General features: G+C 37.7%; 1 protein-coding gene across 4 annotated transcripts in view; it reads left to right on the forward strand.

The window, feature by feature from the left end:
- Positions 1 to 25101, forward strand: part of LOC131432825 (protein sex-lethal-like) — a 285264-nt gene that overhangs the window by 35829 nt on the left and 224334 nt on the right. The window lies entirely within an intron of this gene.

Here is a 25101-nt window from a genome sequence, read left to right on the forward strand (position 1 = left end):
CGCCTTTTGGCAGAGTCGGGCAAATTTTTCAACAAGTTGAATTTAATTCTGTCTAACCCCGGGGCTCTATTGTTACACGACAAGAGCGCAAGTGAGAACTCTACCATCGAAAACGGTGTTTCGTTTGTATTCAATGTCGCGACGCGGGATATCTTCTGTTCCGGAACAGAATCAGGACATACTTTCTTAGCGAAATCAAATATCCAGCGGTTAGAATATTCCTCGCTTTCGTTCGCGTGATTTCGATTGCGCATGCGACGGGCCGTATTCCAAAGAGTGCTCATTGCTGTTTCTCTCGTTAATCCGTCAACAAACCTTCGCCAGTAACCGCGTTTCTTAGCTTTAATCAGACTTTTCATTTGAAATTCTAACGCCGCGTATTTCCGATAATTATCTGGAGTTCCGTTCCTTCTAAACGAGATGAAGGCTGAAGCTTTTTTCGTTTTCAGCTCTGAGCACTCTTTGTCCCACCATGGGTTGGGAGAACGCATACTAGTTTGCGCGCTAGGTACTCGTTTCGTCTGAGCTTGAATTGCGGTGTCAAGAATCAAGCCAGCCAAAAATGTATACTCTTCCTCCGGAGGAAGCTCCTGTGATGTTTCTAGTTTCTCAGATATCGAGCTCGCGTAACGTTTCCAATCAATGTTTCGTGTGAAATCGTACGAAACATTGATTGTTTCCGATGGTCTTCCACGGTTGGTGATAGAAACTATGATCGGCAAGTGATCGCTACCGTGAGGATCACAGATTACCTTCCACTTGCAATCTAACTGTAGCGAAGTCGAGCAAAGGGATAAATCCAGCGCACTTGGTTGTGCTGGCGGTCTAGGGTTCCGTGTCATTTCTCCCGTGTTTAGAATTGTCAAATTGAAGTTGTCACACAGATCTTGGATTAACGAAGAACGATTATCATCATATAAGCAGCCCCATCCTGTACCATGCGAGTTAAAGTCCCCTAAAACCAGCCGCGGTGAAGGAAGAAGTTCTATGATGTCTGCAAGCCGACGATGCCCTATCGAGACTCTGGGAGGAATGTAGATATAAGCTATACATAGATCTTTGCCTTTAATATTAATTTGGCAAGCAACAACTTTAATTCCCCGTGTCGAGGGGAGGTTAATACGATAAAATGAATAGCACTTTTTAATCCCTAAAAGTACCCCTCCATAAGAGTCTTCTCGGTCCAGGCGGATTATGTTAAAATTATGGAAGTCGAGGTTGATGTTAGAAGTAAGCCAAGTTTCACTCAAGGAGAATACATCGCAATTATGAGTATGTATTAAGTGTTTGAAAGAATCAAGTTTTGGGATGATACTTCTGCAATTCCACTGAAGCACAATGATCATATCTTCGATTCTCAGTGGTAAATTATCCATCAAAAGATACGATCGCTGCAAGGAGGGGCCATTGTTCAGTCAACTGTTTTAAAAATGTCCTTACTGTTGGCAGTAGAGCAGTTAGGAAGCTTTTCAGAGGATCAGTAATATTGAAGGCTGTTAATATCCAGTCCACGATATCAGAAAATTTCAATAATCCAGCGTTTGTTGGATTTTCTGGTTGTGCTTTGGGGTCATTCGGGTTTTTTGATGCCCCAGGAAGTGCTGGGTACTCCTTATCATCCCTAAGTTTTTTGAACCCAGGAGGTGTTTGCTTCGGTTTTGAGTCAGCACTTTTTGTTTCCGTTTGGTTCTTTTGTGACGAAGAGGACAGTCTGAGGCCTTTACGAGGAAGCTTGGGAGAAGCCAGATTTTGTCTTTTCCTGCTTCCTTCAACCTATGTGTAGGAAGGTCCTTCGCCTGGGTCGTCAGAGGTATCCTCTTCAACTGGCAAGATTGCAAACGGGTTCTCAAGGGTCGATGGAGTGGTTCTTTTTAAGATTTCCGCATAAGAACGTTTGGAACGTTCTTTCACGGATCGCTTCAATTTCTCCGCACGCTGTATGTACGTAGGGCACACCGAAAGATCATGAGGATTCTCCCCGCAGTAGCAACACTTTTCCACTGCTCTTCTGCAGAGATCGTCCTCATGGGCCTCTCCGCATTTGCCGCATCGCAGTTTGTTGCAACAATAGGTTGCCGTATGACCTAGCTGTTTGCAGCTTGTACAATGCATTACCCGCGGTACATACAGCCGAACAGGTAGACGAACTCCACTCACTACCAAATAATTTGGAAGTGCAGATCCGGCAAAAGTCACGCGAAATGAGTCCGATTGGTAAAATTTACCATCTATCGATTTGGAGTGCAATTGCTTGCACTCCAAAATTTTCACTGGTTGAAGGTCGGGGTTTTTGAAACGGCCTACCCCGTCCTTCATCAGATCTTCGATTGTCAGACTTTCGTCACGGATCACACCGTCGATCTCCACCACATGAGACGGGACGTACACGCGGTACTCCTTCGTGAACAACTCGCTGGTAGCAATCCCGTTTGCTTGCTTCAGGTCGGACACAACAACGCGTAACTTGTTTGGCGAAACCTTATCTATTGTTTTTATTGCCGAGTAATGTTTTTCCAGGTCCCGAGCAATATTTAAAACTCTGAGAGACTTTAATTTGGGCCGGAAGTATACCACCCACGGACCCCCCGAGCCATCGTCTTGGTAAACTTTTTGGCGAGCAGGCAATATCTTAGAGGGAGATGGAGGCATCGGAGAGGGAGATGGCATCGGAGAGGGAGATGGTATCGGAGGGGGAGATGGTATCGGAGGGGGAGATGGTATAGGAGGGGTAGATGGCATCTCGGAAGCAAACTCAGCCTCTAAATGTTCTTCGTTCATTCGTTCAGCTTCGCTCTCCTCCGAGACACCCCCACTGTCATCAATATTCATATTTAAAGTGCGGGAGTAAAGAAGTCTCCCGCACTTGAAATGAGAAAGAAAGAAATAAAATGAAAAGAAAATATATGAATAGTAAAAGTTGAAAGAAAAAGTTTGAGAAAATACTTAACAGTATGTCACGGTAAGCTGTTAGGTGAGTTGCTCCTTCACTCCTTCGTTGTGCTTCAGCGTGACCTTGACTCAGGATTTGGCTGCTGCGATGCGGGTAGCAAACAATAGAAATAACTGCTGCCCGAGGATAGCACAATAGCGTCTACTGTCGATACCGATACGAAACCGGTGCACAGACAGAACTCACTTGCGGGGATGCTACTTTTTATCACTTTTATTTAATGCCTATACTACAGCCTCTGCTGTGATAGGCACCTTCGTCTTACCGATGTCGATTGTTAAAAAAACGCGTGTGCTCACTTCGAACATTCGGTAACGAATGTCGTTGAGAAGGATGATTCATTGTTGTTGGTGGCTGCCACAGGTGTGCTGGGGTTGCTTTGGAAAACTTTGGTGTAGTTTTCCTCTTGTCCAGTTTATCACATGGCTAACCGTAGTAAACAGCTTTTTGGTAATATTGACATGTGGCCATCTGATTGTCATAGGTAACAAGTGATTTGCACGGGATTCTTGTATCTTGACCGAAAATCACATAAGAAGGTATAGCCCTCTTCAAGCGCATGCGTAACAAATGTAAGCCATTTAGGATACCGGGGAAAAGTTCTTCCGCTTTAAAAAAAAACGCTACGTAAAAGCAAAGTCTTGGCATTTCATTCCATTTGTGGAATTTGGGCTTTCTATTTCAACAGAGTTCGCAGCCTAGAATCATTGCATGGATAGTACTATGGATCCTATTGACACTAAGAATCCTTACAGGTCGGGACTCAAACATACGACAACTGGAATCTCTACGTATTAGGATTATTTAAAACAACTCTTAGTATTGACTGCATAACAAATATTTTGTTTGCATGAATAACGTACAGTATAACAACTACTTAATATAACGACTATTCTGAAGTTTTCATCATGGTGATCAAAAAACAATGAGCTTATCAACGTGCTGTGTAGAGTAAAGTAGTATTGGTGTTCATCGGAGAGTTGTCATTTCTTATCGTATTTGATGGATTTGATAGAATGTAGAATACCAGCGTAAGTTTTGTTGGGGCATTGTACATCGGTGCGAAGATTTACTGTTTTGGTAGTATTGGAAATATGACACATTTCCAACAGAGGCAATGCACAGTGGTTCAAAAGTAGAATTTCACGCTCTTAATTGATAACCGATAGGAACATGGTTTTTGAGGTACAATCTTCAGCAAAGTTGTTCAGAATGATAGACGCCATCTTTTGGCAAATTTGATTTATGGGATTAATCCTCCTAAAAGTGAGATAAAAATATTATTTTAGTTCAGAGCCAACATAGGGGCTAAGTCACTTCGACAAAGTTGTTCAGAAAGTTATTTCAAACAAATTTGCTGAAGATACTATTCCCGTAACTTGAGTGTAATTCATAACATAATGTATTTTCTGAAAAGGGTGTCCCAAAACCAGTTTTTGTATGAAAACACATATATCATCAATTTATATGAGTTTTTCATGTTCTACAAAGTTTTTCATCATTAAAAACTACACAACTTTCTCCAACATACTATACTGTTATCATTTCAGTTTAATGAAATAGAGCCATTTTTCATGGTTTTTATTACAAAATTTCAACTTGTCTATCATCAAAAAGCGCATAAAGGTTCAGATGAGACTACTTACATATTAAACTACTTGGCAAGAGCTTTCATACCGTGGTTGAATTACTCGTCTGCAGGCGAGATATGTTCTTTTCAAATATCCTTGTCCTTGACATTTGCAATGATAAGGTGCACTTCATGTCATATCAGATTTCAGTATATATTCTTAACTATGGTACTTGCCACAAAATATGATTTTTTTGCACATCGAAGTCTATAAATTGAATAGTTTGGTAACTGTTTTGTCACGATTTTTAAAAAAAGCAATCATTAAATCGAATTAAGTTATGTCATTTTCTGGTAGAGAAAAGTATGATCAAAACTCATTTTTAGTTATTTGTATTTATTTTATGATAGCTGACAATGTTCTTAACCAGCTAAAAGACTCTTAGCATCATCCGACAGATTCTTCTTGGACTGTTTTGGCCATTCACGAATATTTGTAACCAATGGATCTGATGAAACTAATAACCAATTCATGGGATCCCGATTCGAAAGTGATTTGTATTGCTCGCGTGTATAATACTCTCGAAATCTGTATGAAAGAAAATTCTTAATTATTGTGAACAGTACAATATAGCACGCGTTTATCGATCTTCACTTCAATTGATGAATGGAGGATATATGTCCGCAGAGATTTTCTATAGAAAAACTTTAAAAAAATGACATAACGTAATTCGAAATGATGATTGCTTTTTTTCAAAGCCGTGGCTTCTTATCTCACTTTCAGAAAACGTCTGGTATGATTTCTAAACTTTTCTATTTGTAGACTTCAATGTCCATAAAAACCATTTATAGTGAGAGTTACCATGGTAACGAATATATACTGAAGTCTAATCTGATATGCAATGAACCTTATCATTGCAAATGTCAAGGGCAAGCATATTTGAAGAGAACATATCTCGCCTGCAGACGATCGCATACGAGTAATTCAACCACGGTATGAAAGCTCTTGTCAAGTAGTTTAATATGTAAGTAGTCTCATCTGCACCTTTCTGCGCCTTTTGATGATAGACAAGTTGAAATTTTGTAATAAAAAGCATGAAAAATGGCTCTATTTCATTAAACTGAAATGATAGTAGTATAGTATGTTTGAGAAAGTTGTGTAGTTTTTAATGATGAAAAACTTTGTATAACATGAAAAACTCATATAAGTTGATGATATATGTGTTTTCATACAAAAACTAGTTTTAGGACACCCTTTTCAGAAAATACATTATATTATGAATTACACCCAAGTTACGGGTATAGTATCTTCAGCAAATTTGTTTGAAATAACTTTTTGAACAACTTTGTCGAAGTAACTTAGCCCCTATGTTGGCTCTGAACTAAAATAATATTTTTATCTCACTTTTAGGAGGATTAATCACATAAATAAAATTTGCCAAAAGATGGCGTGTATCATTCTGAACAACTTTGCTGAAGATACTGTACCTTAAAAACCACGTTCCTATGAGTTATTAATTAAGAGCGTGAAATTGCGCTTTTGAACCACTGTGCAATGCTGTAGATCGCAAAGATCGATCTATGATCTTTGTTTTTTCCAATGTAAAATTCAGGGTGGCAAGTGACCGGGAAAACCGGGAAAAAGTCGGGAATTTCGTTTCACCGGGAAAAACCGGGAGAAACTCGGGAATTTTAATGCAAATCCGGGAAAAAATTTACTAGCCCTAATCGTAGTAAATCATGATTTTCTTGATTAAACAAATGAAAAGTTGGAGGCAATACTCCATTTTGTGTTTAAGTGAGAAGTTCAATAAAAGTTTTGAAACATAGTATTGTCCCACACAGGTTTTATGGTACACAATCCATTGGAGATGGGGCCAACATCCCATGTTTCGTTCAACAATTGTGAGGGTTTGGCAGCGATTTTTAGTGGATCAGAAAGCATTTCTTAGTTGTTATCAACAACAGCACATCGAACGGATGCTTTTGCTGGATTTCTGGAAAATTTCAGAATAAGTTTGCATAATATGATTGCAAAAGAAATATCAATTAACATGTTTATTAAAATTATGAAAACTTCTTAGGAGCCTTCATGTTTTTGAGTGGACTAATAATCGTCCTAATTTCATCATAATTTGTCTCAGTAATGTCATCTTGAGACAATACTTGTGTTGCAACCTTGGTATGCGGGTGTTGATGTCGACGAAGAATCAAACTTAGATCATCTCAGTCACTAGAGGCATAGATTGTTGCTGTTTTTCCAGAGCGACAAGAGTCCATTTTAAGAAATTTAGAAGGATTTTCTACTGCTTCGTCAAAATTCAATTTTGAAAGAATATCGTATATGTTGTTAGAAGGAATCGGGAGGAGAATTGTTTCTTGTTGATTTCTGACCTTATATAGTATTGGAATACTTTAGAGATGGGCAATCCGTTCAGGAACAATTCAACGAGTTATTTCTTCTCAAAGAGTGAGTGAATTTTAGTTCTTTATTTATGAATGATAGTTCTCTATATAGAAATGAAAATAATCGAAATCTTAGAGGATGATGCAACTATCTTGGCGTTTTTCGGAATGTTTGCTGGTTTGAGAAATTTCGTAGAAGTTACACACATTCGTAACCTTTAATAACGTATATGAAGAGAATGATTGTTGGTAGAAATGCATGCAAAAAGTACTCACTATTTTTGAATCTGTAATCTGTAGCTCTCATATTTTTTTCGAAAAAAACGTACAAAGTTCCAGAACAACGAAACCTAAAAGGTTGAAACCGGGATAAAATAAATGATATATAAAAAAGAAGAACGAAGGAACGGTTCAATAGAACTAATTCTTTCGGTAGTAGTAACTATTAAGTTTTGAGCGGTTCTTTGTAATGAACGGTTTTGGCCATCTCTAGAATACTCTCCTAGTTTGAATCCTAAGAGTCTTAAGAACTACTGATTTTCCAGATAGCCTTAATAAGACCTATTTAGAAAATAACAATTTCAATTTTAGTCATAAGGCTTTAAATTTATTTCTTAATTATTTGACTTTCAAATGACTGATGGTATTTCTGGCTATCTAGAAAACACTAACAATAATCGAATTTGGGGTAAAAGCTGCACTTAAGAGAAATATTGAAGGGAGCATGAAGTCTGAATAAAATTTGTTGATTTTTAGACAAGATTGCAAGAATGTTATTGCTGTCCTTCCTTCGTGAAATGCAAGACTTATTACTTTCATCATATCCGCTGGCTAGCTATGTTTCTTGTTTTAATCCTACTGTTACCTCGAATTAATTTGAAATAGTCAAAAAGATTGAGCTTTTATCTTGAAGAGCAAATACATACGAATAACATTAGTAGCGAAGTAACAGACAAAATAAAGGTAGAATACATTGAGCTGGGTGGTACTGTTGGTTCTAAAGATCCATATTTGGAATATTGAATGCTGGGAGCGTAATTAACAAAACAGCACTCAAAATCATATAATCGATACAAGGAGGCTGTCGAACCGAAGAAATAATTTCCTATCAAGATTAGAGCTTATTTTTTCACTCTGCAGATCTTCACCTGTTCACCCTTTACACAACCGGAAGTCGGATCTGGATGAAATGCATATGGGACCACAAAAAAATCGGTTCAGCCATCTCTGAAAAAATAGATCGCTCAAAAACGTTGCATACATACATACATACACAATTTCTGATCTTAACGAACAGATTCGATTGGTATATGACACTAAGCCCTCCGGGCCTTGGTTCCAAAATCGGGTTTCGCAGGGATTGCATAACTTATCTCTATAAGAAAGCCAAGAATGACTTCTTCCCATTGTTATGTGCACTTGGCATAATGAATATTTCCTGTTTCTAAATCGAGATATCTAAAAAATACTTTATTTCTCAACTCTCGATGTTCTTTTGGATATAGAATTTCTAGAAATATTCAATAAAAAAATACTGATTATAGGCGATTTGAGTCTGTTCTAAAAACCGGGAATTTGTTGTCTCGTGCACCGGGAAAAAACCGGGAAATTGAAATCGGCAATTCACTTGCCACCCTGAAAATCGTGTCCTTCGTTGATGGTGTGATGAATGAGTGCTATTTTACCTTTCTCTCTAGCAAGGTATTAGAATTGCTGGAAAAACCGACTTTCGAAAGGAGCCTCGGAGACCCATAGTGTTTTATACAATTCGACTCAGTTCGACGAGATTGGAAAATGTTATTTATGCGCTCAATTTTCTCAGAGATGGCTGAACTGATTTTAAAAAACTTCCCTTACGCGCTCAATTTTCTCAGAGATGGCTGAACCGATTTTAACGAACTTATGTTATTGTCGGGCCATTGATCAAGTTCGAAGATCAAATGGCTGTGATTTTTGGTTCCGGAGATATGATTGTATAAGTGACGTAACCGACAAAACGCGTTGTATTTTTACCGCTCAATTTTCTCGGAGATGGCTAAACCGATTTTAACAAGCTTAGGCCCGTTTGAAAACTTTTGTTCGACCATTGATCAAGTTCGAAGATCAAATGGCTGTGACTTTTGGTTCCGGAGATCAGAGATGTCTATCTCCTCTGTGTGACGAAGAGCAAGCAAAATTTCTCCCCTCGCACTGACAACTTCAACGAGAGCTCTTCTCTTTCACATTTATACACCGCTGTTGTGTAAGTGTGCACGCATCATGAGTGCGTTTGTTTATTTCCTTTTACCTCTTCCACTGAATCGCACCAAAGTGCTAGAGCATTAGCTAATAAATTCTCTGAGGAGGATGCAGATACTTTCACAGAGGTGTACACGCCGGTGAGCACTCTGCTGTATGGTTTTCGTAGATGAAGCGTGGACACGCAAAATCAGCAAAATAAAACAATTTATCGTAAAATTTTCGGTTTTCCTTGCAAATTTTTCATAGCAAGGCCAGATCTACTCTCTATTAATTGAAGTTCACAGAAGTGTTCGCTCACAATCACGCGCCAGTGGTCACTTGGGTGTATTTAGACGAGAGCGCGTGTGAGCGATTCATGCGAAGAGAATGTGTTTCACTCGCGCCAGCTGCTTTAACCACAAGCACACACTCAAATGCTGTCTATTCGACACTGAGAAGAAGTGCGCTTTCCTCTTTGTGCGATGCTTCGTTTTTTTCATCTTTGGTGTGGCAAAAATCTGACTCTAGCGTGTATAACTCTGGTGAAATGCCATCTCTGCCGGAGATATAATGGTATAAGTGACATTGTTTTTCACCGCTCTAATGTATATAACGGTGCCAATATTTTGAGATCACCTCTTATTTCGTAAAGTGCTATTGTTCAACAGTTTAAGAAGGGTAGCCTTGATATTTTATTCCATAAAGTTTTTTCTATTCGGCCCCTTTACGCCTAAGTTTAACGCGGCCGTTTGACAGTAAATTTTTTTATTTGCTAGATCTTGTTGTAATTTTTCTTTGGAGGGAAGGCGCTTTCGCTGTTTTCTAGCGAATGAAAGGGGACCAGTGGTTCGCTATTCACACTCCCGTCCATTGGTTCAGCATCACTGTTATTGGCGGAACAATCGTTATTTTTTCACAGGCGTTGGCTAGGTTATTAGCTGCAGCTGGTGTACTTTGTTCTATATAAGGGATACTGATGGTTACGTTAAGTAGAATGCTTCATTGTTGTTGGTGGCTGTCACAGGTGTGCTGGGGTTGCTTGGCGTTGGTGTGAAGGAAGCACCGTTGTCCTTTGGTGTAGTTGTCATTTTGACTATGCTATTGATGATGAATAACCGTGTACATTCAAATGGGAATGACGTATTGACGAAGGATTTACAATACTGGATATTGACTATTTTGTCGTGAATACGACTTACTTTACTATGGGGTGCCTTTTCAAAATTTATCCTATGGGAGAGTTTTTGATCGTGAATATCTCTTGTTGTATCTAACGAATCAACATAATTTTTGCTACATGCCATCGGAAATATGATCACAATTTTATGATAAAATTTTCAGTTGTGTGACATAATCTCAAATAATTCAAAATTAAACTTTTCTGAAATGTTTGGTATAAACGAGTATCAAAGAGGATAATTCCTAAGGCGCGTTTGCCTTTCTCGTATTCTGAAAGCTCATAGCTCAGTGATCTGTGAAAGGATTTATATAATCTAACTACCAATAGAATCGAAATTTTTCAACTTAAACGTGTATAGCAATTTCGTGTAAAGTATTTCAATAGTACACTGTTGAAAAACCTATCTCATTTGACCCATATCAACACCAGCCAATCAGAACGCGTTCTGAGGAAGAGAAAAAAATATCTGCTGCTGTACAACAAATCGTTCGAGAAAAATGTTCCGAAAAGTGGTGAATATCGTAGTGAGTTCCTCAATTTGGTCCTTCTGAATGCTAGAAACGAATCCCTACAGCATATTGATAGTTTCTTTCAATAAATTATGCAAATCCGAAATGAAATAATCGACATTAAAATTCTGTATGCGGCTATTTTTATAGCCGTTAGGACCGCCCATTAGTGAAAAGGCTACAAACGAAATCACGTAAAAGAAAGCTCCTAACCAAAATTGAATCAGTTACAAGAGCGATTACGTCACAGCTGCCAGTCATTTGCATGGATGAAAAAGCAACGGTGGAGAGGATTACAGAAAATCAGCCGTTCTAATGGCTCTAAAAGTTTTCTTGAGAACTATTGGGATTTGTTGTTCGCAAATCGAAAGGAAATATCCTCAGTTTAGTGCAAATCTAGAACAGTTTGGTTAGATTTTTGCACTTTTCGCTGTGTGAAATTCACAGCAATCGAGATCAAGTGAAGCCTTCTTTGTTTTTGCGAAAAATGTGAAAAAGGGAAATGCTTGCATGATTCATACAATTGATCAACTAATTGATATTCGGAAGTGTTAAGGAACATGTCAGTTGTTTTCGTATTCACGACATCCAGTTGTGTCTCTGCCATTACCCACCTGCCTTTTTTTTAAATAACTGTTTATTTGAATATGAGTTAAAATTAAATTATTAAGATTTAAATTTCAGCCACAAGTGGTGACTTTTCAGCCCTATTATATATATGATATGGTTGTTACCATGAGTACATCATTTGCTTTCGCAATTCTGAGATTTTTGTGTAGGGAAAATACTAAGCCTACTTGTATTGTGTAATGGGGAAAAGGAACTTATATCAAACACAAATCATAATACTCCTAAGTCCCATACCAACGAACCGCCAATGTTTGGTTCACAGCCTGAACAAGTAAGCCTAGCAAATTACTCCCTTTCATTGCGATAGTCTGGAAATGTGGAAGAAGATCGTTTCTGGCAACGCTTTATGCTAGTTGCTACGGTGCAAAACAAACTTGTTTGTTTATGTTTATCGTTGCTGTATTAAACTGCAACAATCAGTCTAAATATCACCGGCACTAACACAAAAGATGAAAAATGAACACAAACACCCACGAATCTACAAATATCAATACATTCATGGTGGCCTAACCATTCTAGATTGTTTAACTTACATTTCGCTTGTGATCTTGATTGTCAGATAAAAACTGTTTGTTTATTTATTTTTCACTATAATAAACAGTAACTATGGTGAACTTGTTCTTACCCTTCAGTGTTGCTAGTTTTATAGAAAACTCGTTAAAGTACATTGTCACTCTGACAGTGTATCATGACAGTGTACCGCACGATGCAAAATGTGTCCTTGAAAATTTGTCGAAGTATTCCGTATTATAATTTGTATTTGCTTATATACTAACTTACTAACTAATACAGATAGCGAATCGATTCAATTAAAGATTGCATCGATTTTTGTCGGAATTTGTTTATAATATTATGTGACATTACATCTAATGGTTCTATATTTGTTAGTCTGTTTTCAACTCATTTGTACTAAACCAGGGAGGACGCTTCAAAATCATTTTCAGAATTTTATTCTGAATCCTTTGAAGCGTTTTCTTCCTGGTGGAACATAAACTTGATCAAATTGGTACTGCATAAAGCATGGCTGATCTGAAATTTTGTTTATAAATTAATAATTTGTTGTTTAGACAGAGCTTAGAATTTCTGTTTATAAGAGGATATAAACATTTAATATATTTATTACACTTTGCCTGCATTCCTTCAATGTGATCCTTGAAAGTGAGTTTTTGTCATACGTTAAACCTAAGTATTTAGCTTGATCAGACCATGTCAATTCCAAGCCATTCAATTTGAGAATGTGATTATTGTTTGGTTTAAGAAAAAAAGTTCTTGGCTTATGAGGAAAGATAATTAATTGCGTTTTTGCTGCATTTGGTTTAATTTTCCATTTTGACAGATAATCACTGAAAATATTTATACTTCTTTGTAGGCGACTCAGATCACTATTAGATTTCTACCTGTGGTTAACAGACTAGTGTCGTCACAGAATAGCGATTTCTGACAACTACCGGGTAGATTTGGAAGATCAGAAGTGAAAATATTATACAAGATTGGAGCTACGCTCGAACCCTGCGGAACACCGGCTCGTACGGGTAGCAATTCAGATTTACAATTCCGATAGCTAACCTGAAGAGTACGATCAATTAAATAATTTTGAATCATTTTGATCAAATAAATAGGAAACTGGAAATCAGACATTTTTGCTATTAAACCTTTATGCCAAACACTGTCGAATGCTTTTTCTTTGTCTAGAAGAGCAAATCCTGTGGATAACCCAGAAGATTTATTTGCTTTTATCATGTTCGTAACTCTTACAAGTTGATGAGTAGTTGAATGTTCATTACGAAATCCAAACTGCTCTGGTAAAAAAATTGAATTCTCATTTATATGAGACATAATTCTCAACTAGATAATTTATTCAAAAAGTTTACTGATAGAAGAAAGTAAGCTAATTGGTCGATAACTTGATGTTTCTGCTGGGTTTTTATCATGTTTGAGGATAGGAATTACTTTAGCGTTTTTTCCATCTTTTTGGGAAGTAAGCTAATGAAAAACACTTGTTGAAAATTTTAACCAGGAGTCTCAAGGCAACATCGGGAAGATTTTTAATAAGAATATTAAGAATTCCATCATTACCAGGAGCCTTCATGTTTTTTAGTTTTCTTAATAATTGATTTAATTTCATCAAAATTCGTCTCAATAATGTCATCTTGTGATAACACTTGGGTTGAAATATAATCGTATTTCAGTGTGACTTCATTTTCAATAGGACTCACAACGTTCAACTTAAAATTGTGGACACTCTCGTACTGCTGAGCAAGTCTTTGAGCTTTTTCGTCAATTGTAAGAAGTATTTGATTTCCTTCCTTGAGAGCAGGAATTGGTTTCTGAGGTTTCTTAAGAACCTTAGAAAGTTTCCAGAAAGGTTTAGAATATGGTTTAATTTGTTTAACTTCTGTTTGCAAAATTTTCATTTCGCAAAAGAGTAAATCTATTGTTTTTTTTTCCATAAATACGTTTATTTCTTAAGGCAGTTTACATAAGTTTTTCTTCGCCGTAGCATCACTTTTACATAAAATTCTTATCCTAATTTAATTCTAACATAGTCACAACGATTTGAATTTATTAAAACATATTTCTCTTATTACTTAAACATCATCTTAGGTAATTCGTCATTAATTATGAAATCTACTCGGAAATATTATTTGAACCAAACGATTAACTTCTATAAATTATAAAATAAGCTGATATTTTCAGACATTTTGTTGATAATTTCATAAACTGTTTCGAGTTTGTTTGTATCATTACATAATTTTTATTCTAATTTAGCTATTGGTTGAACTCATGGACGCAGCTGGAATCAGAACTAAGTCTTAAAAGGGGCGTTTATTAAATTGAAACTCCAATTTTCTTTATGAAATGATAAATAAGTTTCATATATGAAAGGTCACGACAAGCAAGAATGTCTCGAACTGGGACATTGGATAGTCTACCTTGGGTACGCAAAGCATTTATTAGTTGAGATCTGACATCACGATACTCCACGCATGTCCAAACGACATGATCAATATCCCGATAACCTTCTCCGCAAGCACAATGATTAGTCTCGGAGAGCCCAATTCGAAGGAGATGTGCATCTAACGTGTAGTGATTAGACATGAGTCTGGACATCACACGAATGAAATCCCTACTCATATCCAGTCCCCTGAACCATGCCTTTGTCGATATTTTCGGAATAATTGAGTGCATCCACCGACCCAAATCATCTTTATCCCAAGAAGCTTGCCAGCTGGCAAGTGTTCTTTGGCGAGACGAGCTATAGAATTCGTTGAAAGCAATCGGTCTCTCATAAATTTCACCCTCAATAGCACCACGTTTAGCTAAAATATCGGCTCTTTCATTGCCAGGAATGGAGCAATGAGCCGGGACCCAGACTATAGTGATTAGATAATTATTGTTCAATATGTCGTTCAGGCACTGTTTTATTTTACCCAGGAAAAACGGTTCAGTCTTGCCAGTCATGTTTGAGCGAATGTCTTCAATTGCACTCAGACTATCTGTGAAGAGGAAATAATGGTTTGGAGATAATGTGACGATTACACTCAAACTATAATGAACTGCTGCTAGCTCTGCTATATAAACAGATGCAGGTTCTTGAAGCCTAAATGAAGCCGAAACATTATTGTTGAACATACCAAACCCTGTCGCTTCTTCGATTCGCGATCCATCCGTGTAAAACATTTTCTCAGAGTCAATATGCCTGAACTTACTTGAAAATATTTTTGGGATTTCCGCCGAGCGTAGATGATCCGGGATTCCACGCACTTCGCGCTGCATGGATGTATCGAAAAATAAAGTTGAGTCAGGGGCACTTAGGATGCTGACACGGATAGGAATATATCTTGAAGGGTTGATTTCCTGTGACATGTGATTAAAATATACTGTCATGAATTTTGTTTGAGAACGAAGCTCGACTAGTCGTTCGAAATTATTAATTACCATGGGATTAAGCACCTCACATCTTATTAGCAGGCGTGATGAAAGCTCCCAAAAACGATCTTTCAATGGAAGAACTCCCGCCAGAACTTCAAGACTCATTGTATGTGTCGAATGCATGCAGCCTAAGGCAATTCGCAAACAACGGTACTGAATTCGCTCAAGTTTGATAATATGAGAGTTTGCAGCGGAACGAAAACAAACGCATCCATATTCCATCACTGAAAGTATCGTTGTTTGATACAATTTTATTAGATCTTGCGGATGAGCACCCCACCAAGATCCTGTTATTGTTCGAAGAAAATTTACTCTTTGTTGGCATTTCGTTATCAGATACCTAATGTGTCCTCCCCACGTGCATTTGGAATCGAACCACACCCCGAGGTATTTAAAAGTTAAAACCTGTTGGATCATTCTTCCCATCATATGGAGCTGAAGCTGCGCGGGATCATGCTTTCTTGAAAAGACGACTAACTCTGTTTTCTCCGCAGAGAATTCGATACCAAGATGAACAGCCCAAACGGACAAGTTATCTAAGGTATCTTGCAATGGTTTATGCAGATCAATAGCTTTGGGACCAGTAACTGAAACCACGCCATCATCTGCCAATTGTCTTAGTGTACATGGGGTTACAAGACAGCTGTCAATGTCATTCACGTAAAAATTATAAAGGAGCGGACTGAGGCATGAGCCTTGCGGTAGACCCATGTAGCTAATTCTGAATGTTGTCAAATCGCCATATGAAAAATGCATGCGTTTCTCTGACAAAAGGTTGTGCAAATAATTATTTATAACCGCTGGGAGTCCATGTTGGTGGAGCTTGTCTGAGAGAACATCAATGGAAACTGAATCAAATGCTCCTTTAATGTCTAAAAATACAGATGCAATTTGTTGCTTTTGAGCGAAGGCAATTTGGATGTCAGATGAAAGTAATGCAAGGCAATCATTCGTCCCTTTATTTCTACGGAAGCCAAACTGAGTATCTGACAACAAACCGTTCGTCTCGACCCAAGTGTCGAGACGTCGCAGAATAATTTTTTCGAACAATTTTCTGATGCAGGACAACATCGCAATGGGTCTATATGAGTTGTGATTGGAAGCTGGTTTCCCCGGCTTTTGAATGGCGATAACTTTCACTTGTCTCCAGTCAGGTGGAACAATATTTTGCTCAAGAAACTTGTTGAACAATTCCAACAAACGTCTTTTTGCGAGGTCGGGCAGATTCTTCACCAAGTTGAATTTAATTCTGTCCAACCCAGGAGCGTTATTTGTACAAGACAAGAGTGCTATAGAAAATTCCATCATTGAAAATGGGTTATTAATAAAACCATTATTTGGAGGAGATTCCCGTATAATGCTCTGCGTAGGAACAGAATCTGGGCAAACTTTCCTAGCAAAGTCAAATATCCATCGGTTCGAGTATTCATCACTCTCATTGCCCACGTTACGATTCCTCATTCGTCTGGCCGTGTTCCAAAGAGTGCTCATTGAGGTTTCTCTTGACAAACCTTCGACAAAATGTCTCCAATAGCTACATTTTTTGGCTCGAAGTATGCCCTTGTACTTGGTTTCTAACACCATAAGTTTTTCAAAATTCTGAGGAGTTCCTCCTCCCCGTTTCAGAAACGTCTTGCAAGCATTTTGTTTTGCGAGTTTAGCCTCTGAGCACTCTTTGTCCCACCAGGGGTTGGGAGGCCTTCTGTTAGTCGTTGGCCCAGGAAAGCGTTTAGTTTGGGATTGTTCTGCGGCCTCCAGAATCGAACAAACGAGGAAGTTATATTCTTCAAGTGGAGGGAGCTCTTCCATTGAATTCAAAATACTAGAGATACTACTTTGGTATTTAATCCAGTCGATATTTTTTGTCAAATCATATGGAATACTAGCTAAAGTAGCAATGCAATTGCTACTGCTAATTGAGATGATGATTGGTAAATGATCGCTACCGTGTAAATCAGGCAATATTTTCCAGGTGCAATCTAGTCGAATTGATGTTGAGCAAAGAGATAGATCTAATGCACTTGGGCGTGCAGGAGGTCTTGGGATCCGTGTCATGCTACCTATATTTAATACCGTCATGTTAAAATTGTCACAAATGTTTTGTATTAAAGATGATCTGCTATCATTGTAAACGGAACCCCACATAATACCGTGCGAATTTAAATCCCCCAGAATCAATCGTGGAGCAGGAAGGGCTTCAACCATTTCATTAAGCTGTCGCTGTCCAACTTGTGCTTTTGGAGGAATATAAACTGAAGCTATGCAAATATCTTTGCCTTTAATGTTTATTTGGCAAGCAACAACTTCTATACTAGAAGTTGAAGGGATGTTTAATCTATAAAAGGAATAGCATTTCTTAATTCCTAAAAGCACTCCACCATACGGGGAGTCTCTATCGAGACGTATAATGTTAAAGTCATTAACATTTAAGGCTATGTTTGATGTAAGCCATGTTTCACACAAAGCAAATACATCACATTTTTGACTATGCAACAAAACCTTAAATGAATCAAGTTTTGGCATGATGCTTCGACAATTCCACTGCAGGACAGTGATTGTATCATTTGTGGCGGGTGATAAATTATCCATCAAAAGATACAAAACCTGAGACAATTGGCCATTGAGCTGATAACTGCTTCAAAAAGGTTCTAGCTATTGGAAGGAATGCCATTATGAGGGTCTTTAAGGGTTCAGATATATTGAATGCTGAGAAAATCCATTCAACAATTTCCGAAAACTTCAGTAATCCTGTTGGTGGCTGTGAAATGGAGCCCACTGGATTATTATCTTTTTCTGTGCTAGATCCTGGATTGGTTTGTGAATTTGACAAACCAGGAGGCACAGTCTTTGGTTTTGACTTTTTTTGTTTAACACGGGGATCTTTTTTTGAAGATGAAATTTTAGGTGTCTTTTTTGGTAATTTGGAGGAAGACTTCTTTCTCTTAACTGACCCTTGGGTAGTGATAAACGAATTACCTTCACTATTTTCGTCAGAGTCAGAGTCCTCTGGTTCCTCTAGATTTGAAAACCCGTTTTCGGTTTCCAAAGGAGGGACATCAATGACCGTTTTGAGCATTTCTGCATATGTGCGCTTAGACCGTGCTTTTAAAGAAAGCTTAATTTTGTCTTTGTGCACTTTAAATGCAGTGCATACTGAAATATCATCATGAGGGCTATCCCCACAATAAATACATTTTTCAATTTCCTTGTTGCAATCATTATCTTTATGAGGCCCTTCACACTTAATACATTTTGATTTATTACTACAGTAAGTAGCTGTGTGGCCGAATTTTTTGCAGTTCGTACAATTCATTACATTTGGAACAAAAAGCCGAACAGGGAGGCGAATTTTATCGACATAGACATGGGACGGCAACGCAGACCCGGCAAATGTCACTCGAAACGAGTCTGATGGGCGATAAACTTTTTTTCCCTCTTCATGTACTACTGAGTACAGTTGTTTGCACTCCAGTATTTTCACACCCTCAAGCATAGAGTTCTTGAAACGACCAACACCATGCTTGAGTAAATCATCTACCGAAAGACTCGCTTCGGTAACAACACCGTCAATTTCGACATCTTTGGAGGGTATGTAAACTTTATACTCTTTAATGAAATGTTCCGAAGAGACAATATCATTCGCGTGTTTCAAATTATTTACCACAACACGAATTTTATCGTTATTTACTTTTATGATCTCTTTGATTGAAGAGTATCGTGATGTCAAACTTTTATTTATTTGTAAAATGTTCAATGGCTTTGATATACGTCTAAAAAAGACTATCCAAGGCCCAGAAGAGCTCTCCTGATATTTTTTCGTTCGTGGGGGTATCGGATTCATGCTAGGATTTACGTCCATGGATTCATCCATTACATTAAAATTTTTAACTAAACTTTAAAATAAAATTTGAAACCAACACTACACAGTACTCAATCAAAAGGAAAAGAAAAAACTTCTACCTTGAAATTGTTGTCTATCTCCGTTGCACTGCCGTGTAGATCCTCGTTGCTCTAGATGTTCTTGTTGGATGTATCTGGACGTTGATACAATGCTGAAGCTCACTGTAGCGATAGAATATGATGTGATGCTACTGCTACCTGACATCCAGCACCACTCGAATTCCGATTTGCTTTCGTCTTCGCCAGCTGTAACCAGCGCAGGTCACCGGTGTATACCTGCGTGTTGTATGGCAGTGGAAAGACCGAGTTGTCTTGTCTCCTTCTTCCTAGTGCTCCGCACCGATATGCTTCTGCACCGAAGTGCCTTCGCACCGGTGTGCCTTTGCACTCTCCTGCTTCTATGTGCCTTTGCACTCTTCCTCTTCGATGTGCCTTTGCACTCTCCTGCTCAGCACTTGTGGCTGTATATTGTGGCCTGGGTAGAGCTTGGGAAACGCCCTTTGTTGTTTCCTTCACCAGCTTGGCCCAGCACTAGGGCTCTCTTATGCAGCACGACTATACGTTTTAACGGCTGCTGCCAACAGGTCTCTACCTGTAGTTCAACCGTTGTATTTAACGCGTGTAAACCAACCAGCGTTATTAAACTGTACGCTTCTATACACAACCTTCTCGGTTGAACGGCTATTACTGAAATGAAGAGTAAATCTATGTTTAATTTCAATTTGGAAATCCTTAACTATGTTTTTCATAGCAGGATCACGAGAACGTTGATATTGTCGTCGACGAACATTCTTCAACCGAATAAGCAGTTGATGATTGTCATCGATGATAGGAGAATTTAATTTAGTTTGAGCTTTGGGAACTGAAAGATTTCTAGCTTCGATAATGTAATGATTCAAATTATCAATTGCTGTGTCGATGTCCGCAGAATTTTCTAAAATAGTTTCATGATCCACATGATATTCAATGTGAGATCTGAAATCCAACCAATTAGCTCTATAATAGTTGAATATAGAACTAATTGGATTAATTAAAGCTTCGTTGGAAAGACTGAATGTCACAGGAAGATGATCTGAGTCAAAGTCAGCATGTGTAATCGGTTCACTACAAATGTGACTTTGATCTGTTAGAACCAGATCAATTGTAGACGGGTTTTCATGGAAGAAAAACAAGTCGGATTACTGGGATGAAGAACTGTGAGATAACCAGCTGAGAGTTGATTATGAAGTATTTTACCATTACTGTTATTTTGCCTACAATTCCACTGGACATGCTTAGCATTTAAGTCCCCTATTACGAAAAATTTCGGTCGATATCTTGTGAGTTTTTGCAAATCGCCTTTAAAGAAATTTAATTGTACGCCGGTGCATTGGAATGGCAAATATGCTCCAGCGATGAAATAAATTCCATGAATGGTTTCAACTCCGATTCCCAAGCTTTCAATAATTTTAGTATTGAAATAATATTGACCATAATATTGCCATATGAAAGGGCTATGCCGCTTCAATATATCAATTAATTGGCATAGAGTATTCCTCCCTCAATTTTAGAGAAAATCAACGTTCAGAATATTCAATATTGCAGCCAACGTCTAAACATTTAAAGGAGAATTGTATGTGATGTTAAGCGGTTTATGTAGTTTCCACTACACTATCAAAAGAATTGTCAACAATCACATTTCAAACCAATTCGCAACAAAAAATATGGGAAAATTATCTTTCCTTTCAATATTACTAGTGACGTTGAATAAACTCACACCTGATTATGAATGATCATTTTCACGATTAACATTCATGCAGTGATTTTCACAGAAACATGATGATATTTAGATGTCGAAAATTTAATGCGCAATAGCCATAAGCTATGCAAATCAAACATTTTAAATACTGATTATAGAAACAAAAGACTGTTTTAATTACTAGATTGAATAACTTTATTTGTGTATTTGCTGTATTTGTTTAATTCGCCCTATGCTCCTGTTACTTATGTGTATGAAAGTGTGATATATTTTAAAAATGCTGCATGATACATGCTTTGCTATTGGATTTTTACAATCGCAATTATTGTCATTATAAATTTATCATTGAATGAAAATAGTATTTGCACGCCCTCACCCATTGAGGATTATTCAGCATTAAGTTTCATGAACAATAGAGTACTTATTATACAAAAGTACAAATAACTTGACAATTCATGCTTCGTTCTCCGAATTTGTTTTATAGTCAACTTATAAACGGACATTAGTAAGTCAGTATTCAGTATTGTAAATCCTTCGTTAATCCGTCATTCCCATTTGAACGCACACGATTATTCATCATCAATAGCATTTTCAAAATGTCGAGTATTGTCAATAATATCACCTCATGTGAAAGCCACTAATCATAATATTGAGTTGTGTAGTCCACCTACTGACAAGAGACAAGACAAGAGTGGACACTGTGTGTCTAAAAATGATATATTATTGAATAAAAAAAAATAACGGATACTCAAGTCAGCAAATGAGTCAGCTCACGAGCTAGAACCCAATCCAGCTCATTAGCCAGCAGATGAGCCAGCACACCAGTTGAATCGCGATCTGGTTCTACGAAGCACACGAGTCTCGATCTAGTAGCAACACGGCACACGAGCGTGTGCTTCAGACTTCGTGTGCGTGTTTTCTGCTACCTCGCGTGTTTTGTATTTGAACGAGCCACGACCTATATCGATTCGGCTCTTATTTGTTGTAAATACACGTTCATGAGTCTGGTTTGAAAAAGCACAGCACACGAGCTGTATGAGAACTGGCTCGTGTGGTGAACGTGTGCTGGGCCATCACTGGTATCAAACCTCAAATGCTCAGGTCGTGCGCTCATTTGAACTTCAGTCGTCAGGTGAAGCAGATCTTTTGCATGGTATCAAACCCCAAACGCTCTGGTCGTACTCTAATTTGGACTTCGGTCGTCAGGTGGAGCAGTTGGCAATGAAAGCAGACCTGTTGCGTGGTATAAAGCCTCAAACGCTTAAGTCGTACTTTCATTTGGACTTCAATCGTCGGGAGCAACAGTTGTTAATAATGAGAACAGACCCTCTGTGTGGTACCAAACCTCAAACGCTCAGATCGCAACTCTCATTCGGACTTCGGTCATCAGGTAGAGCAGTCGTCAATAATGAGAGCAGACATTCTGCGTGGTATCAAACCTCAAACGCTCAGGTCGTGCTCGGACTTCAATCGCCGGGAACAATGTGGAACATTATTAAAAAACAGAACTTCTAATGGCTCTAAATGTTACGTGAAGAACTATAGAGATTGCTTCTTTGTAAATCGAAAATTAAAATTAGCAGTGTAGTGCAAATCTAAGATAATTTAATTAGTTTTTTTTTGCAATTTTCACAGTTCTAAATTCGCAACAGTGTTTAAAATCGTTTATATCCAATCAGTGTTTAATATCTTAGAAAATTATACAATTTGGCCCTTCCGGGATGCCAGAAATTAATCCCGTACAGCAGTTTCTTTTACTGAAATAATCGACATCAAAATTCTCTAAGGTGCCATTTAGAACCATAATTTTATACCCAAAGAATTTAGCGAAATTTTACTTCACTATATTGTATACGGCCCATTTTTTCAACCAGTTGTAGTTTATAGTAAACTTTCTGCTGATTTGCTATATAAAATGCATAGCACTGACTCAGGAGCTATTCATTTCGAATTTGGCTGTCGTTGTCATCGTGTTGATTATGGTGCGATCGAGGAATCTCTAAGCGAAATACAAAGCTTGTTACCGCAAGCGGAAGAAGCAGGAGACTCCAACAGAACACATATCAGTATCGCACCCACAGACAACAGGTCAGCCTGGAAATAAATGACGGAAGTCAGGAATTTGAACTCAACTATGCAGAACTACCATTATTTCATCATAAAGAACTATACTGGTTATTTCGTAATATTTGTGTGTCAGAATGCTTAATGTAACTAATCTGTACTGTAGTTTAGGTGTATCGTTTCATATTCTAGTAGTGTAAAAGGGCAAAACTTTCACAATTCACACAATCGACCAACTAATTAATAAAGTATAAAGTAATAGTGTCAGCTTTTTTTGTATTCACGACAACCAGTTACGTCTCTGACATTACACACCTGTACTTTCTTTCATTCGTTTAGTAAAAGAATTAGAGAAAATACGCAATCAGGGAAACAGTTATTAAGAAATCAAATCTGGAGTAATTCAGTTATACTTTCGTGTCGTGAAATTTCGAAAATGCACCCAGGTGAGCATAGTAAAGAAATACGTAGCCCTACGTCAAAAAAATATAGACTGAACATGTGAGCAAACCTGCTATAGCTGTCAAACGATGTTCATCCAGTTCATTTTGTTAGGTTGTTTCGTTTTCATGTGACACTTGGTGGGTGAAATGATCTATGAGTGAAATGTAAGGTAGGGTAACGGTATCCCCATTTATCTCGGCTCCATTAGTCATGTCATATACGGAAACCATTAGTTAAAGTGGAATCTTTTGTCTCTGTTCAATATATTGACTTCGGTAATAGGATGAAATTAGGAACATTCACTTCGAGTTTTCGTGTTGCTATAACGGCAGTATTGAACAATTTTCGAACTACTTTTTTCTGCGGTATTGCTTCACAGATCCGAAGCAAAGATATTGTATTCGATTTTATCACAATTCATCAGTTGGAAGTCGAGTAATCGCTAAAGTAACATGATGACTCTGCAAATGTGATGACACTTGATACATAAGCCCTAGTTAGAATAGAATAGATTGTGGTAATATGTACATGTATGTATGTATGTGTGTGAATATGTATATATATTATCTATTTGAATCAGCACAAAAAACAGTAACCAAGTGGGCATAATAGCCTACGAACGTCTGTGTGTTGATTTAAAATAGAATCTCATAGAAGCAAATCTTATCAAGAGTCCAGTGTAGAACTGAAGCAAAGGACTGCTGGCACTGTGACTACTTTCAAAGAAAAAAAATCTAGATCTAGAATTCATATCTTGAATTTCGTTCTAGAACTCTGAAGTAGAAATCCTGAATCTGAATTCTGGATATGAAATCTGAACATAAATTAAACCACTAAAGTCTGTCTAATCAAGAATTATAAAAATTTAGTTCCAGAATCTAGAATCAGGATTCAGTTCCAGAGTCGTAATGTTCACTTAGGAACCTGTATTGAACCTGAAATCGAACTCTAAACCTTAACCAGAATCCATTTTCTGAACTAAGTTACAAAATAAAGTTGTAGAATTCAATTCCAGTATCCAATCCATGTTTTTGCTTCTGAGAAAACTATTTTTTTTTAAATTATTTATGGTTATCTCACAGTGTTGAAAAATAATCATAAATTGCTGATAATATTTCTGATGGCATTGAGAAAGGATTATGTTGTTGAATTTGGTGCAGCTCGAGATATTCACAATTAGTGCATTATTATGAATAGCCAAATATTGTCTGTGGAAATTTCCATGCATCTGAATCAGCGCTACTTTCACGTATTAATGAGTCCTGGGGCCAGATTTATTTGTGAGCCCCTAACTAACTGAATGACTTTTTTTTTATTGCTAAGCAGATCACGTCAAGAGCCCCTAAGACCGGGGGCACGTACCCTTACTGCTCTTCTGTAGAAGTAACCTTGATCTGAGTAGTTGTTTTTAAGGAATTACATAGATGTAAAGGTGATCAGTCGACCACAACAACTATCACACTCAACATTCAAAACTCTCGCTTATGAATCGAATGAACAGTACACAGCTCATACCAAAGATTTTGACCTTAAACAAAGAATGAACATGCTGGTTGT

The sequence above is a fragment of the Malaya genurostris genome, chromosome 2, assembly GCF_030247185.1.
Source record: "Malaya genurostris strain Urasoe2022 chromosome 2, Malgen_1.1, whole genome shotgun sequence".
Lineage (NCBI taxonomy): Eukaryota > Metazoa > Arthropoda > Insecta > Diptera > Culicidae > Malaya > Malaya genurostris.